General features: G+C 35.3%; 1 protein-coding gene across 2 annotated transcripts in view; it reads left to right on the forward strand.

Moving 5' to 3' along the window:
* The window catches only part of ESR1 (estrogen receptor 1), a 290,055-nt gene that overhangs the window by 79,761 nt on the left and 194,576 nt on the right, over nt 1–15,718 (forward strand). The window lies entirely within an intron of this gene.

Consider the following 15,718-nt stretch of genomic DNA (forward strand, 5'->3'; position numbering starts at 1 on the left):
GAAGGGCAGCTAATCTTTTCCCTCATTAATACTTGCCTGAAAAGGGGAATCGGAAGGAAAACCAAGAACCTGGTTGGAAGGGAGTTTACAGTCAAAGATTCCTGAGTTCCATGGTCACAGATAAGACTGCCAGGTTGAGATTTTAGATACAGTTTGAGATAAATTCTCTCAAAACAGACGAAATATTGAATTTATTATGCATTGTGTGAGCTGTGACTCTGTGTCTCCGATGTCTGAAAAAGCAGCTTTAATTCAAAGTAATTAATTCCAAGAAATTAACAGCCACATTGAGAAAATCATACTTGGAGTCCTAAATGAATTAAATATTTAAGGAATTCATCTTTCTTTGTACCATTGGAGAATCAGTCAAAGCTTAATTAAACTTACAAAAAGCTTGTTAAGGTAACTTGATAAGTGACAGTAATGTAACAGCTATATGTAAAAAGTTTAATTTGAACCAGTGGAGTGTAAATTTAATGTGCTTCCTTGGTGACTACAGGTAGGTTAAGCCGAGTCTCTTAATGTTCTGTCTGAATGCTGAAATAATCAACTTGTGAATATGTCCAAAACATTTTTTCCTTTGAGAGTACCCATATATTGGCCCCACTTCATAAAAACAATCTCTGTTTTTTCCTAATTTGTATCCGAATACAATCTGGCTGTATATTTAACATAAATTATACATGCTCATTTTTAATCTAAGAAAAATTCTAATATGCAAAGATATAATAAGAGTCCTCCCACTGTTTTCAAATACAACTCTAGATAATTTCACTATATCTAGGCAGTCTGCATGTGCATGCATATTCTTACATGGGCATATTTATGACTAAAATGTACTTATCTGTGTTAGTCTGCTGCTATATTAGTCTCCTTGGCCTGCCATAACAAAGTCTATGGCCTGGGGGGCTTAAACAATAGAAATCAATTTTCTCACAGTTTCTGGAGGCTAAAGTCCAAGATGAAGTTGTTGGAAAATCCAGTTTCTGGTAAGCGCTCTCTTTCAAGCTTATAGATAGCTGCCTTCTCACTGTGTCCTTTTCTCTGTGGGCACAGACATAGAGGAAGCATTCTCTGGTGTGTGTCTCTCTTCTTATAAAGGTGCTGGTCCTATTGGATTAGGATCTCACCTTTATGATGACTTCAGTTAACCTGTAATTGCTTCCATGAAGGCCTGATCTTCAAATACAGTCACACTGTAGCTTATGTGACTTCAACATATGAATTTTGGTGGGAAATAATTTAGTCTATAACATCTGCCGTATCAAAGTACTATAGATGGGGGGCTTAAACCATAGAAGTGTATTTTCTTACAGTTCTGGAGGCTAAGAAGTCCACGGTGAGGGTGCCAGCAGGTTTGGTCTCATTTGAAAGTTTTCTCCTTGGCTTGCAGATGGTCACCATCTCACTGTGTCCTCCTTTTTTTCCCCCTGTATTTACACACCCTTGGTGTTTTTCCTTCTTATAAGCACACAAGTCCTGTTGGATTAGAGCCCCACCTGTATGACTTCATTTGATCTCTGTTATCTCTTCAAAGACCCTGTGTCCAAATAAAGTCACAATCTAAGGTACTGGGGGTTAGGGCTTCAATGTGCATTTTGGGGAGAACAAAATTCAGTATATAACAGTATCTCATAGAGAGTTCTCAGCAGTTTATTCAGTGTCTGTCTGCATATAATAAAACGTGTCTTTCTGGCAGTTTATATATGTGTGTAAATTTTATGCCAAGCTTTAAAGTTGTAAAATTATAAGCTGTGCATACATCTCATTTTAATGATATGTATAAAGTGTTTGCCATTAAAGCAATGTAATTTATTGTATTTTCTACAACATGGAATACCACACATAACCTTATGACACCTTGTATAACAGCTCCCCAAATCCCACTGAATAAAGACTTAATTTACAATTGGAAGTACAAATATAACTATAAAATTTGAAATTACTTGTAAAGACAGCTGTGACTAAATAAATCTTTATAACATTTCCTCCTGGTTTCATAAGAATACAGTTTCGTAACCAGGCTTGACAGCAATTAGAATATTGAATCTCTACATATGACATAAAATGGTTAGTTTCTGATAAAAGAGAGATAATTATTTACCCACCCCCTGTTTTTATAGCAAGGCTGAATACATTTACTGAAATATGCTAAAGATACAAAAAAGTACATGATTTACCTACATGAAGAAATTATTTGAATCCGTTAATGATGCCTTTATTACCCTGAAAATCCCAACATCATTATTAGATTTGGTTCTGAGCCACAGTAGTTCTGTAAGATGCAGAATTTAAGATATGCTTTAGGGAACGCGTTTCCCCATCTTCATACATGTACACATCTCTCTGGTTCAGCTGCATTTTCCTCCTCATCTGTATCCCTCCTCTTCAACCTTAGAAGGCAGATTCAATGTGTTTCCTTTTGGGAGGCCTTCCCTGTTGCCTCATGCTATGTTAATTCCCAGTGTTCTACCTTTCATAGCACCTGGCTCTTGTTGAGTTACCATAATTATTATTGTTAGCTATTCTACAACTGTCCATAAACTCCATGATGACAAGGACTCTCTCTGTCCTGTTTACTGAGCTAGCACTAAGCAAGTCACAAAGTAAGTGTTCAAAATTTTCTTTTCTTTTCATGAATTGATGACTTAATTTATTTAAATAATTATTTGTTTAGACTTTCTTACACATGAGCTATTATGGAGCAACAAGAATAAGACCCAGTCCCTTCCATCACTGTGTTTATGGTACAAAGAGGACATTTGTATATGAAGTGGCAAAAAAGTCCAGAAGACAAGTTGAGAGTGAGTTGGAAGATGAAGACCAGTGGCCAATGGTAGTTCAGAGCTTTAGCTAACTGCTCCTGGGTTAGTTCAACCCAGGATATTACTCAGATATCTAACTTTCAAGGTGTATATATATTTTTAAGATTTCTTATTTATTTTAGAGGGGGGAGGGTCAGAAGGAGAGGAATAGAAATCTTCAAGCAGACTCCCTGCTGAGCATGGAACCCAAAATGGGGCTTGATGCCAGGACCTCAAGATCACGACCTGAGCTGAAATCAAGAGTTGGATGTTTAACTGACTGAGTCACCCTGGTGCCCCCACAGTGTGTATTGTTACCAAGAATCTACTATTCTAGTTTGGTTTGGTGGAAAGGGGGAAGACTTCAGAGATGGAATTCCTGGTCCAAATACTGCTCCTCCTCTGAGCAATCCGGTTATAGTTGCTTTTATGAACTTCATTATCCTCAGATGTAAAATAAAAATAGTTTCTACTTCACAAGTTTGTTACAAAAATTGCAATTCATAACTTATAAAAGTACTTTATAAATTTAAAGTACCACACAAGTGTTAGCTATTACATCTTTTCTCTCTTTCTTCTTTTTGGAAGAAAGAAAAAGAATGGTAATTTCATCACTTCTACTGGGTATAAATATCTAAGTCCCTGTGGGGAATAAAAACTTGGCTCAGACACATCTGCTTTTCTTTCTTTTGGTGCCATATATTTGATATAGCTTAATGAGGAGCAAGATTGGTTGTGTATTTCATTTTATGATGTCAGAGATTTACACAAATTTGTTAAAATTCTTTTCTCAGAATAAACTCAGCTGTGTGTAGGTGGTAAGGTTTTCACTCTTCAGATGAGGAAATTGACACACAGAAATTAACTGATGCAGGAAATTAATTGATAGACATGCACTGCCCATCCTGATTATGTTTGCATATAACGCATTAAGAAGAAATTTGAAGGGGAGTAGGAGATACAGGCTTTCGGATATGGAATGAATAAGTTATGGAATAAAAGGCACAGTATAGGGAATATAGTCAGTGATATGTTATATTGATATATAATGACAGATGGTAGGTATACTTGTACACGTAGCATAATCTGTAAACTTGATAAATCACTATGCTGTATAACTGAAACTATGTAATGTTGTGTGTCAACTATACTCAAATAAAAAAAATAAAATTTGAAATAAAGTAATAAATACTATTTTTTATTTTGATAACAATGTTACAATTTAATTTTGAGAAATACTCCCAAACAATAACTAAATTAAATAAATTAATGTTATAATTTTCAAGTGAAAAGATACCAATAATATAGACAGGGAGATGTATGTTATGAGCCCAGTATAACTCAGAACCCAATGAAGAATTGGAAAGTAAAATATTTGGTTATTGCCTAAGTTTAATATTTATCATCATGGGCTACTATAATTGATTGTACTGAAGAGATAACTCCCAATCCAGAAAATTAGTTTTCCTTTAATCCTACATTGACTGTCTTTTACCAAAAGTAGTCAACTGATTATTTTCCTTTTTAAAGACTGTATTTATTTATTTATTTATTTATTTATTTATTTATTTGAGAGAGAGAGTGTGTGTGCATGTGTGAGTGTGCCAATGGGAACCTGGAGAGGGGCAGAGAAGGAAGGAGAGCGACAAGCAGACTCTGTATGGAGTACAGAGCCTAGTTCTGGGCTCCATCCTATGACCCTGAGATTGCCCTGAGATTTCCTGAGTGGAAACCAAGAGTAGGACGCTTAAACCACTGAGCCACTCAGGTGCTGCAGTAATCAACTGATTGTTAATATTAGTGATGATAGAACCAAATAGACGAATTTAGAATGTAAATGTGAGGTTCTTTCTTGGGATAGTCCAGTAATTCATGTGAGAATTGTAACTGCATGTGAATCTAAGCTTTTTCAGGAGGCATGGTTAGGGGTACATGTTTAGGGTTTGATTTTAGAAAAATGTTAAAGAGAAGCTAATATTTCTTGGCCAAAGAGATTCTGGCTGTTTTAAGCAGTAACCTATATATTTATGCTATTAGAATATTATTTTATTAATTCCTATTATGGATAATTTATTCAGAGTTTCCTGCATATGATCATTTTTTATTGGAAGACAAAGAAATACACTGAATCCAGTCCTTGTATCATATATAGGGCCATAAAGATTAATGAATCTTTAATATTGCAAAGCAATATTTAAATCCATCAAATATTTCTACCAGCAGTAGCAGATTCTCAGTCTCTAAGACAGATGAAAGCTGATTTGGCATAGCCTCTCTTCACTCATTTTGTTGTTCCTGAGAAACTCAGGCTCTTGGGAACACAGTTTACAAACCACTGATCTTATCTAACTCCTTCCTCTTCTAGGTAAGAAAACTGATCTAGAATGATCAAGTGACTTGATCAAAGTCTCAGAACTACTTAGCAGAAAAGTTGAACTTAGAATTCTAGATTCTAAACTCAGAGTTCTTTCTTTCCCCCAGCATACCTCTTTACTGTAAGTACTCCATGCAACAATTGACATTTAACATGTAAAATAATTGACTAAAAATATGAGTGGCATATAACTAAGTTAATGCACACAAACACATACATATACCCCAGAGAGAACAAATCTAGAGGTAAGAAACCACCTACTAAGACTTCAGTAATCTGTTGATCTGGAGAGCTAAGGGAATTAGGCCTACCAAGTTCATAGCTAACCTATGAATACCACTCTATTTCTGCTTTAGCAGTAGTGGCAGCAATGACAGTAGTAGGGGATGTGGAATATGTTGGGACTCACCCTGAATTTAAAGAAAAGAGAAAGTGGGTAATGACACCATTGGGGTTCCTTAATTTAGCACAAATGAGAACAAGATGACTAATTAGTCATTCTATCCAAACATTGGTAAAAATGAAAGAGATAATCCTGATACATCATGCCCTCAGCTGCCTGATGAGAGTAGAGGCAGGTCAGCATCTGTGACTGTTAGTTCAGTTGGGTGAAGCATGGTGGTGGGTAGCCTAGTGCTGCTTCCATCCTTGTAGGAAACATGCTGCCTTCAGACCTCTTATGTAGACAGAACAACTTTCCTACAGATTTGGCAGAGTATGATGGGATCAGGTCAATTTGAAGATTGGTGCCCTACTGATGACACCACCAAAACTACTTTTGTTAAGGTTACCAATGACCTTATGTTGCTAAATCCAATAGTCAAGTCTCAGTACTCATCTTGATCAATTAGCAGCCTCTGACAGGGTAGATAGTTCTCTCCTCCTTAATTTACTTTCTTTACTTGGCTTCCAGGACTATATACTTTGTAAGGTGGGTCTTCAGAGTTACATGCAAAGGTTGAAAAAATTGGGTCTATTCTTGTAATTTATCACAATTAGAAAGATGAGCTTTTCAGATTTTAGACTGAAAAATAATTATAGAGTCATAGAATCTCGGATGTGAAGGGGGCCCAATAGGTTTATTTACTCTTCTTCACTCAATGTAGGAATTCTGTAGACAGCAATCCTGACAGCTTGTGTTGGAGTGCTGAAAACAGATGTGCATCTTATTTTCATGCCTCTCTTAGATATGTGATAAATGAAATGGACATAGTGAGTTAAAAAACCCAGAAGTAGATGTACACCAGTATTCCTGGAAAGATGTCGGCTAGTTTCAGATATACTAGATTTCACTAATTTATTCAGATGTGGGTTTAATATATGCGTGTGTATGTTACAATTGCTTATGAATGCAAATTAAAAAGGAATTAAATGTAAGGCTATTTAATATTTCAGTAGAAATTCCCTGTGTGTATAAAATTAACCAAAGAACATTAACAGTCATGCTTTTATTTTTATTTAAGTTATAGCTAGAATACCATTTTAATTTTTTTTCAATTATTTTTATACTGAAATAATTTGGTTGCTTATTTAGAGGTCAGTTTAGTTCTTAAAGGATGGAAAGAGAGATCTTCATTTACTTTTCTAAGAATGACCTAGGAAGTTAGAAGGAATGCTGACAGTTTTTTAAGGCCAGGCAAAAATTTCAGGACTGATCTGTCTTACTCCTATGAGTTGCTTTTGCAAAAGTAAATTGGCCTTGAGATTATATAAAGACCCTTTCTGTGGATAGAACTTCTAAAATGTAGAATTTTGGGGGCAGTAATTGTATGAATGAATTGCTGCTTTAAATTGCATAAATCTAAGACCTCATGAATTTTCATGTGTTTACTTTCAGTTTCAATGAGTGTGATGAGGATAGTGAAGGATGTTTAGAGCTGAAAAGAACTTAAAGATCGCCTAGCCCATTTCTTTGTTTTTTAGTTATTGTTCAAGTCCAAGTCACACAGCTAATTAACTGCTCAGACAAGTGGTCAAGACTCTTTTGACTCCTCGTTCAGTGCTCTTTTCATTGTACTACACTGCCTTGCTGAACTAGAGTGATTTAGATCATCACGAAAGAGAGACAAATGCATAAGTAAGATATTAATATCACATGGACCACAACTGTAGACACAAAATACTACTCTTCTTCAACAAGAACATTAATCAGTGCATTTGGCTTAGTTACACAGTTGATGTACCAAAATAAATTTATATGGTGATGTTTTTTTTTAAAGAGTTATTTAATATTCAATTACTTAATATTGCTTAATATTTAATATAATTTAAAAAGGACATTTACTCCTTCAGGCCACAGGTTTTCACTATTTTCCAATAACAATTTCAATATTTGTTGTAAAGCCTCTTTGTTTTCTTTTTTAAATGTTTAGACTGTTCCGGTATTAAAAAAAGTGACTCTGCCAGGTAGAAGGAAGCCTGGCTTAGGATTGAGTGTATGAGCTGGCTCTTCTGAGTACCCTTGGACAGATCACCTAGTTTTCCTGAACTCAGTTTTCCGTTCTGAAAACTATGGGCTTAGGACTCAGTGGTCTCTAAAATATCTTTCAAATCTTAAATTTTATGTTGCACAATCTAAGTTCAGATTAGTAGTGGAAAGGTCAGAATCTAAAGCTGAAGTTAGTGTATATTCATTTCTGGATATAAGGAACCACCTTAGCTGCCATCATATTTATATATCATGTTAAAGTTTGTAGGGGATCCCTGGGTGGCTCAGCGGTTTGGCGCCTGCCTTCAGCCCAGGGTGTGATCCTGGAGACCCAGGATCGAGACCCACATCGGGCTCCCTGCATGGAGCCTGCTTCTCCCTCTGCCTATGTCTCTGCCTCTCTCTCTGTGTCTCTCATGAATAAATAAATAAAATCTTAAAAAAAAAAATTGTAGAGCAACTAGCAACTGGAAAAATCTGCTGGCATGGACAAAGCTTTCTCTTGAGTAATTAGCATGGAAAGAGAATCTCTTCTTAGTGGCTAGTGTCACAAAAATGATTGTGGTGTAGCCATGATAGTGGTTGAGCTATAGAAGGTAGCTATAGCATCACTACAAATTATTCAACCACATAAATGAGAGAATTCAAGAACAAAGTTTGTTGAGATAGGACTTTAATAAAACTAAGCTCTTTCTGTTATTAGAGATGTAATAGTTATACCTAAGACTGGAGTCCAAAGAACTGGTAAAAGTTTCTAGTTTGCCTTGACGAACAGATGAAGGAAGAGGCTAGACAGTAGCTTTTGAGAAGTTTCTGACTAAGTATCACACAAGCTAGTCCAGTGACGTTTGCTTGTATCCAGTAGTGTAAGCTCAGACTTCTGGGAAATATATGCCAGGCCTAAGAGAGAGCCTAAGGTAAAGTGTGGAGTCATGTATAATAAAGTCATGTCTGGTTACACCTTGAGGCAACATGTGGTTTAGTTTAAACTTGACTGAGCAAATAAAAGTTAGTGAGAAGCACACAGAATTATACTTAGGTGTTTATATCTTTAGAAGCTTGCTTTAAAAGACTGGCCATTATTACATTTATTTTGTAATAACTTTTTGGCAGTTTTATTTAGAAAGTTTTACATAGCAAATGCTAGGCTAAGCCCAAACTCCTTAGCCAAATCATCTACAGATAACCATTGTTTTAAAGATTTTATTTATTTATTCATGAGAGACACACACACACACAGAGGCAGAGACATAGGCAGAGGGAGGAGCAGGCTCCCTATGGGGAGCTTGATGTGGAACTTAATTCCAGAACCCTGGGATCATGACCTGAGCCAAAGGCAGATGCTGCTCAACCACTGAGCCACCCAGGTGCCCCTACAGATAACCTTTATTGAACATTTACTGCATGAAGGTCTTGGAGACACAAGGGGAAGACCACAAAGTCCAGGCAATCTAATGGTGGAAGGAAACCATTTACATAAAAAGGTGACCAAACCCCTTCATTTCCTCATGAAACCTAGTAGTGGAGTTGACCTAAAAATTTCTGCCATCTCAACTCACCTGGAAGTTCTGACCCTAATGATATCAGTGCTCTCAAGGATCCAGTAAGCTCAAGTGTGCTGGCTGGCCCATTGTACTTACTTTCAACTTCTGGCTAATGTTCTTGGGGATCTGTCCTATTGCCATGTTAAGTCCTGCCCATCCTAGATTTATTTATTTTTCTTTGTGGGTTCCAGTCTCATAGAAAACATACCTGTGTAAAAATACCAACTACCCCCATCAGAATATTCTGAGAATCAAATGGACGAATTATGTATTTTGGCAATTATGAATTGGCTTACAGATGTTAGGTATTGTTATTCATATATGGTGTAGCATTGTGGTCTTTTGCTTTTGGAATCAGACTGCCTAGATTCACATTTTAGCTTTGTCTAGAAATGTGACCTTGAACAAGATACTTAACCTCTCCAAACCCTATTCCTTCATTTTCCAAATGAGGATTATAATAATTCCTACCTAATAAGATTGTACAGGAATTGAGGTATAGCTTGTAGTATTGTATTTGGCTTTTTGCCAGCTCTTCATAAAGTTGGTTACAACAGGTAATAAGGAGCACACGCAGTTTTTGCCTTATGTACTTATCTAATCTCCAAATACAATGCTATTCCACATACTATCATCATCACCACAATTAATCAAGAGCTCTTAAGTAATTAGTTATTATGTATTTAGTTAAACCTGGGTAATCAGTAATACGTAAGATGTAGTGTCTAGCTCCAAGGAACCTACAATTTCGCCCCTGCTTTATCCTGGCATTCAGACTTCTCCATCCTCTGAATCACGCTTATTTTTTCCTGCTTCTTTGCTACTCTTAGAAACTTTTGGCTGCAGCAACCAGGTCTGCCCATTGAGCACAGAACATACCTTATCCCTTCTTGCCTCAATGTGAAGTTTCAATGTGAAGTTAGTTATTAATACTTTATTTATTAGTAATAAATTTTCCCGTTTTCAAAGCCCTTCTCTCTGACTCGTTTAAGACTCCCTGGAAACCATAGCCTTTTTCCTCTGAGTACTAAATAATATTCATTCTCTGTTAATCAGAAAGTCAGGTGCGCTGCTGTTAGAGCCCTGTGTTAATCTAGGTACTGAGTTTTTTGAGTCTTGCCAGCTTGAGGACAAGTCAGACCCATTGGTGTGGAGTCAATTCAAGCTGTAAGAGCGCACTCTCCACCATCTCAGCTCTGAGTCATTTGACCTCAGCTCCTTTGATTTTAACATATACTTGGATATCTGTCCTCTCTGCCTCACCACCATTTCTAATCTTTGACGTAACCCCATCTACACAGATGCTTTCATTTTGAGTTCTAGGTTATTTAACTGACTACTTATTCTGTCATTAATAGAGTTCATTGCGTACAGACTTTGCTGCCACTTATCAGTAGAGATGCCAACCACTTAGCTCTGCCCTCAACACTGTCACCAAGTCTCATCCCCAGTCTGGCCTCTCGAGTGGCAAGGTGCCCATGCCAATTATTTTCTGGACCTTTGTGCTATTCCACCAGCACCCAGCCAACTGGCCTGATAGTGCATGTAAGATATCTTTATTTATGGAATACTGAATTGAATAGGGCATAGGATTCACCTTCTATGTGTCAGACAGTGGAGCCAAGCTAACAGGTTATTGTATTTTAAAAATGTGTATGTTATATTTTAAATTGTGTGTAAATTGTATATGGTATTTTTTTTAAGATTTTATTTATTCATGACACACACACACACACACACACACACACACACACACACACACAGAGGCAGAGACACGGGCAGAGGGAGAAGCAGGCTCCATGCAGGGATCCTGATGCAGGACTCGATCCTGGGTCTCCAGGATCATGCCTTGGGCCGAAGGTGGCGCTACACTGCTGAGCCACCCAGACTGCCTGTATATTGTATTTTTAAAAATATGTTTATCTTCTGTCTTCCAATTAGAATTTTAATTTTTATAAGGATAGTCATGGGCTTGTTCTATTCATAGCATAGTGATATTTTTGTAAATATTTGTTATTGATTGGTGAGATTAAGGAAAACAGAAAAAGGAATAGAAGTGGTTTATCTTTTTTTTTTTTCTTTTTTAGAGAAGGAGAGAGGGAGAGGCTGGGGAGGGGCAGAGGGAGAGGAAAGAGAGAAAAATCTTAAGCAGGCTCAACACCCAGTGCAGAGCCTGATGTGGGGCTCTATCCCATGACCCTGAGATCATGACTTAGCCGAAACCAAGAGTCATATGCTTAACCAACTGAGTCACCCAGGCACCTCACGAAGTGGTTTATCTTAATGTTTAGCTAAACAATTCCCTTGGCATTAGTACATTATTCAGGTTTTATGAGCATGAGTGAAGTAATACCACTGCTATAATTATCTTACGCTCATTCCTCCTTCCTTTTTGCATATGCATAGACTTATGGAAAATTTATTATGGAATTTTAAACATGAAAAGTAATAACACCACATACTACAACTATCATAACAAATAAATAAAACTATACATTTAGTCAAAGAAAAGCTCATTTGAAGGGAGTAAAAAATCCACTTCAAAAATTATTAAGTTAAAGTAAAATTTCCATCTTATTGAGTTATTTTAATAATATTCAATATCACAGATAAGATGAACTGTTTCATTGGTTGCTGAAACTTTTTATAGGTATTTGTTTTGAGAAGTTCTAGGTAGAGGTAGAGCATCTTTATTGTTGAATGTCAAATTCCATTTTTTTTCCCTTGAGCCTAATTTTTAGGTTTATTTTATTGTTTTGTAGAGGATTAAAAAATATCCCTTTCACACTACATAATGGGGATTTCCTTTAAAATATTAGATATAGTATGGCAGTTCCATAATGAATTTTCCAGATATTCTTTCTTGCAAGCAGAGATTAGCTCTTTTTCTCTAGTGTATTCACACACATTCTCTTTCCCTCTCTCAATATGGTTTTAATTCATCACATGAAAGGTTTTTTTTTAATAGTTCTAAGCATTTTTATTAATAACTGATTTTGGAATATCTTACTATGTTTGCTCCAATGCTGCAGTTCACCATCTACTCAGTTGAGTCCTACCCCAAATTAATTGTTGTACATGTGGAATTGATTCACTTCCCTTCGTTGTCCTGTTACCCATCCATACGGGTCATATATTCATAAAGAATCTTCTGATACAAGGATGAATCACAAGACTAAACAAAACAGACAGCAGAACAAACCCTAGCAAGATACATTTAAAAAATACTGAGAATATTTAAAAAATAAAATACTCCAACAAAGCATTCAGGTCAATTCCAGAATACTGAAACAGAAAAAGGCAGAGCCAGCTGCAGGAAAGCTAGCCAGGGCACATCCATGTGATGGCATCTGGAGGGAAGGTAGATGAACTGATGTTACTTTAAAAGATAGAAAGGAAAAAGAGAGATAAGAATGGACAAGGGAAATGATAGAAGACCAAAAGGAAAAAGAGAGGTAAGAACGGACAAGGGAAATGATAGAAGACCAAGATTTTATGCTCCGAATGTGCTCAGAATGCTAGAAGCCATGACAGGGGAGGATCTGAAATTTAAGCGAGGTTGCACAAAAGTGAGTCACACAAAGAGCTGATGATAATTCAGGTAGAACAGGTGGACCTAATGATAGGAAAAAAGAGTTTTGAACTTCAAATAATTGGGTGATATGGGAAAATAAACCGAGGCATATCAAATATAAGCAATATTCCTGTAGTTAAGGACCTAGATTTGTGACATAATCCTCAAAAACAGACTAGACAAGTAGAACCAGCTTTTCCATTACAAAGAGAGAGAGAAACTTTTGTGTTAAAAGTAAGATGTTAAACTGTTCCAAGAGCTTACTTCTCCATATTTTTGGGGCATTTAAGGGTTGAAGGAAAAAAAATACAGAAATTGAGAAAGATTCCTGAGCATCATGAGCATAGCCTATAGGCAGGCTAACTCTTCTCTTTGAAAGCAGGAAGATATTAGCTCAAGATTTACACTGTAAAAATTAATGCCTTTAAACTTGCAGTGAACATCTAAATCAGGCTTTGCTATTAGGCCCCACACCCACATCTGAAAAGATGAAAAGATGATGGAAGACAGATGGAAGACATTTAAAGAGTAGTGGATCAACACATTAACCAAGGGTGGATGTTAGAAGATAGAATACATGATTATGTTAGATGCCATATTTAAAAAAGTATCAGAGCTTGAGAACTATGAGATATTTTAAAAACTTTTTACACAGGTGGTGAAACAGGGGAAGAGGGACAAATGCAAACAATGAACTCAATGACAGAGTTTACTTAGTCAAGTGAGAAAATCAAAAACATATTGTTTTTTAAACAGATGACTGTTTTTAAGAAACTGTGTTAGTTAAGATTAATTTTGACTTAGGAACAAAACAGTTTAAAATCCAGAGAGAGAAATAAAAAAAAATACATAATTGCCATTAAAAATCAATTGAAAGTGAATTTTATCCAGGGCTTAAAAAAATATTTTTAAAATTAAACAATATGGACTAGACAAGTGCTAAAAAATAATGAACTGGATTAAAAAAGATCCCTTCAAGAGACACTTATAACAACTCTGAATTTTTATGTCCAAATACTATAGCAGCAAAGTACCAGCAAGAAAGATGTATAAGCAACATCAGGTTACCTTTCTTATTGATTTTTCAGAGCTCTTTGTACCTTCTGAATTTTAATTTTTTATTTACTTTGTGTATTGCAAATGTGTTAATATAGTAAGTAGCTTGTCTTTGTTGTGTTTATGGTGTCATCTATTTCATGGGAAATTTTAATTTTTAAACTATGAAATTTATTCTTTTTCTTTGCAGTTTGTGCTTTGAATTCTGTTTAATAAATCCTTCCCTGCTTGAACACTATTAAGTTATTTATCTATATTCTGTTTTAAAAGTATTAAAGTGTTTTTTCACATTTTGTTACTTACTCCAGCTGAAAGAATTTTGTTTATGATATGAGGTAGAGATATAATTTTATTTCTTCCAACTGGATAACCAAATTGTCTCAAAGCTATTAATTAAATAATATGTCCTTTTCTCATTGATCTATAAAGCTACCTCCATTATATGTGAAATTCCCCTATACGAGAATCTGATTCTGGGCTCTCTTTGCTATTTTTTCCCTCTATTTGTTTATGCCTTCACAAAGCCCAGTTTCAATTTCCATAACTTTGTAATTACTTTGACTTTATAATCCTTCTTGGAAAGGACTTTGTTCCTCTTCAAAACTGTTTTGGCTATTTATGGCTATTTTTACTTCCAATGAAATTTTTAAATTAATTTTTAATGAAATTGCATTGAATTTGTAAATTAATTTAGGGAGGATGACATCTTTGTGATATTTAGTCTTCCCACCCATGGACATTATAAAACTCTCCATTTATTTTAGGTCTTTTAAATGACTTTCAGTAATATTGTAAAATTTCCTCCAAAAGGCCTTCCATATTTTAAAAAATTACTCATATCTATCTCATTTTACTGATAGTGGTAAGTCCTATGTTTTAAAAATTACATTATCTTATTGGTTCAGATATATCATGTCTTTTTAAAAAAATTATAACTTTGGAATCATATTTCCAATTTGTTTACCATAGTCCCATGCTATCCAGTATTCTTCAAAACAAGATTTTTAGGGTGGCTGCACTAACATTTCAGTGTGGACAAGCCATAATTAATTTAACTATATTTAAAATTATTGGTATTTGTATTGTTTCTAACTTTCATGATTTTCATTCCAAGTTTTGTATACGTGCTGCTGAAGCAAACACCTAACTTTCATAATTTTTATTTTCTTTTATTTGAGTCCAACATGGGTCTTGAACTCATGAGCCTGAGATTGAGACCTGAGCTGAAATCAAGAGGTGGCTGCTTAATTGACTGAGCTTCCCAGGCACCCTATCTTTCATGATTTTAAACAAGACTGTGAACAGCTTTCTTGCTACATCTTGGCACACAACACTAATTATTTATTTAGGATTCATTCTTAGAACTTGAATTGTTGAGTCAAAATGTATACACATTTGATATATGTTGTCAAAATCAATCTAATGGTGCTTTGTTGAGAAATCATGGTATATTGTATAAAAGAACATTCTGCAAATTATGGTATATTGAAATGTACTTATTGACATGGAATATATAATGAAGAAAGTGGATTACAAGTAGTACTTAGGCATTATAATTTGTATAGGATTGTATTGAGCAGTAAAGAGAGGAGTGAATAAATGAATGAATAAATGATTCTGGAAGGAGAGACAATTGGGATGCAGCAGCAGTTAGCCCTGGGTAAGGGAATTATGTATGATTTTTATTTTCTACTTTTAAAATTCTCTATATTTTCCGTTTTCAGCAATATGCATGAATTATATATGAATAAAATTATAAGAAACCAACTTTGATATTCTTATATAGATTTAGTGGGATAACATCTCTCCATTTTTTTTTTTCATTTTTAGGAAACTTTATTCATGGCAGTTCTTTTTGTTTTTATGTTTTTTCCTGTCAGGAATGAGATAGACTAGGTATCTTACTGTAGCACTGTAATACATTGTTATAATTGTATT

The sequence above is a fragment of the Canis lupus genome, chromosome 1 (assembly GCF_048164855.1).
Source record: "Canis lupus baileyi chromosome 1, mCanLup2.hap1, whole genome shotgun sequence".
NCBI lineage: Eukaryota > Metazoa > Chordata > Mammalia > Carnivora > Canidae > Canis > Canis lupus.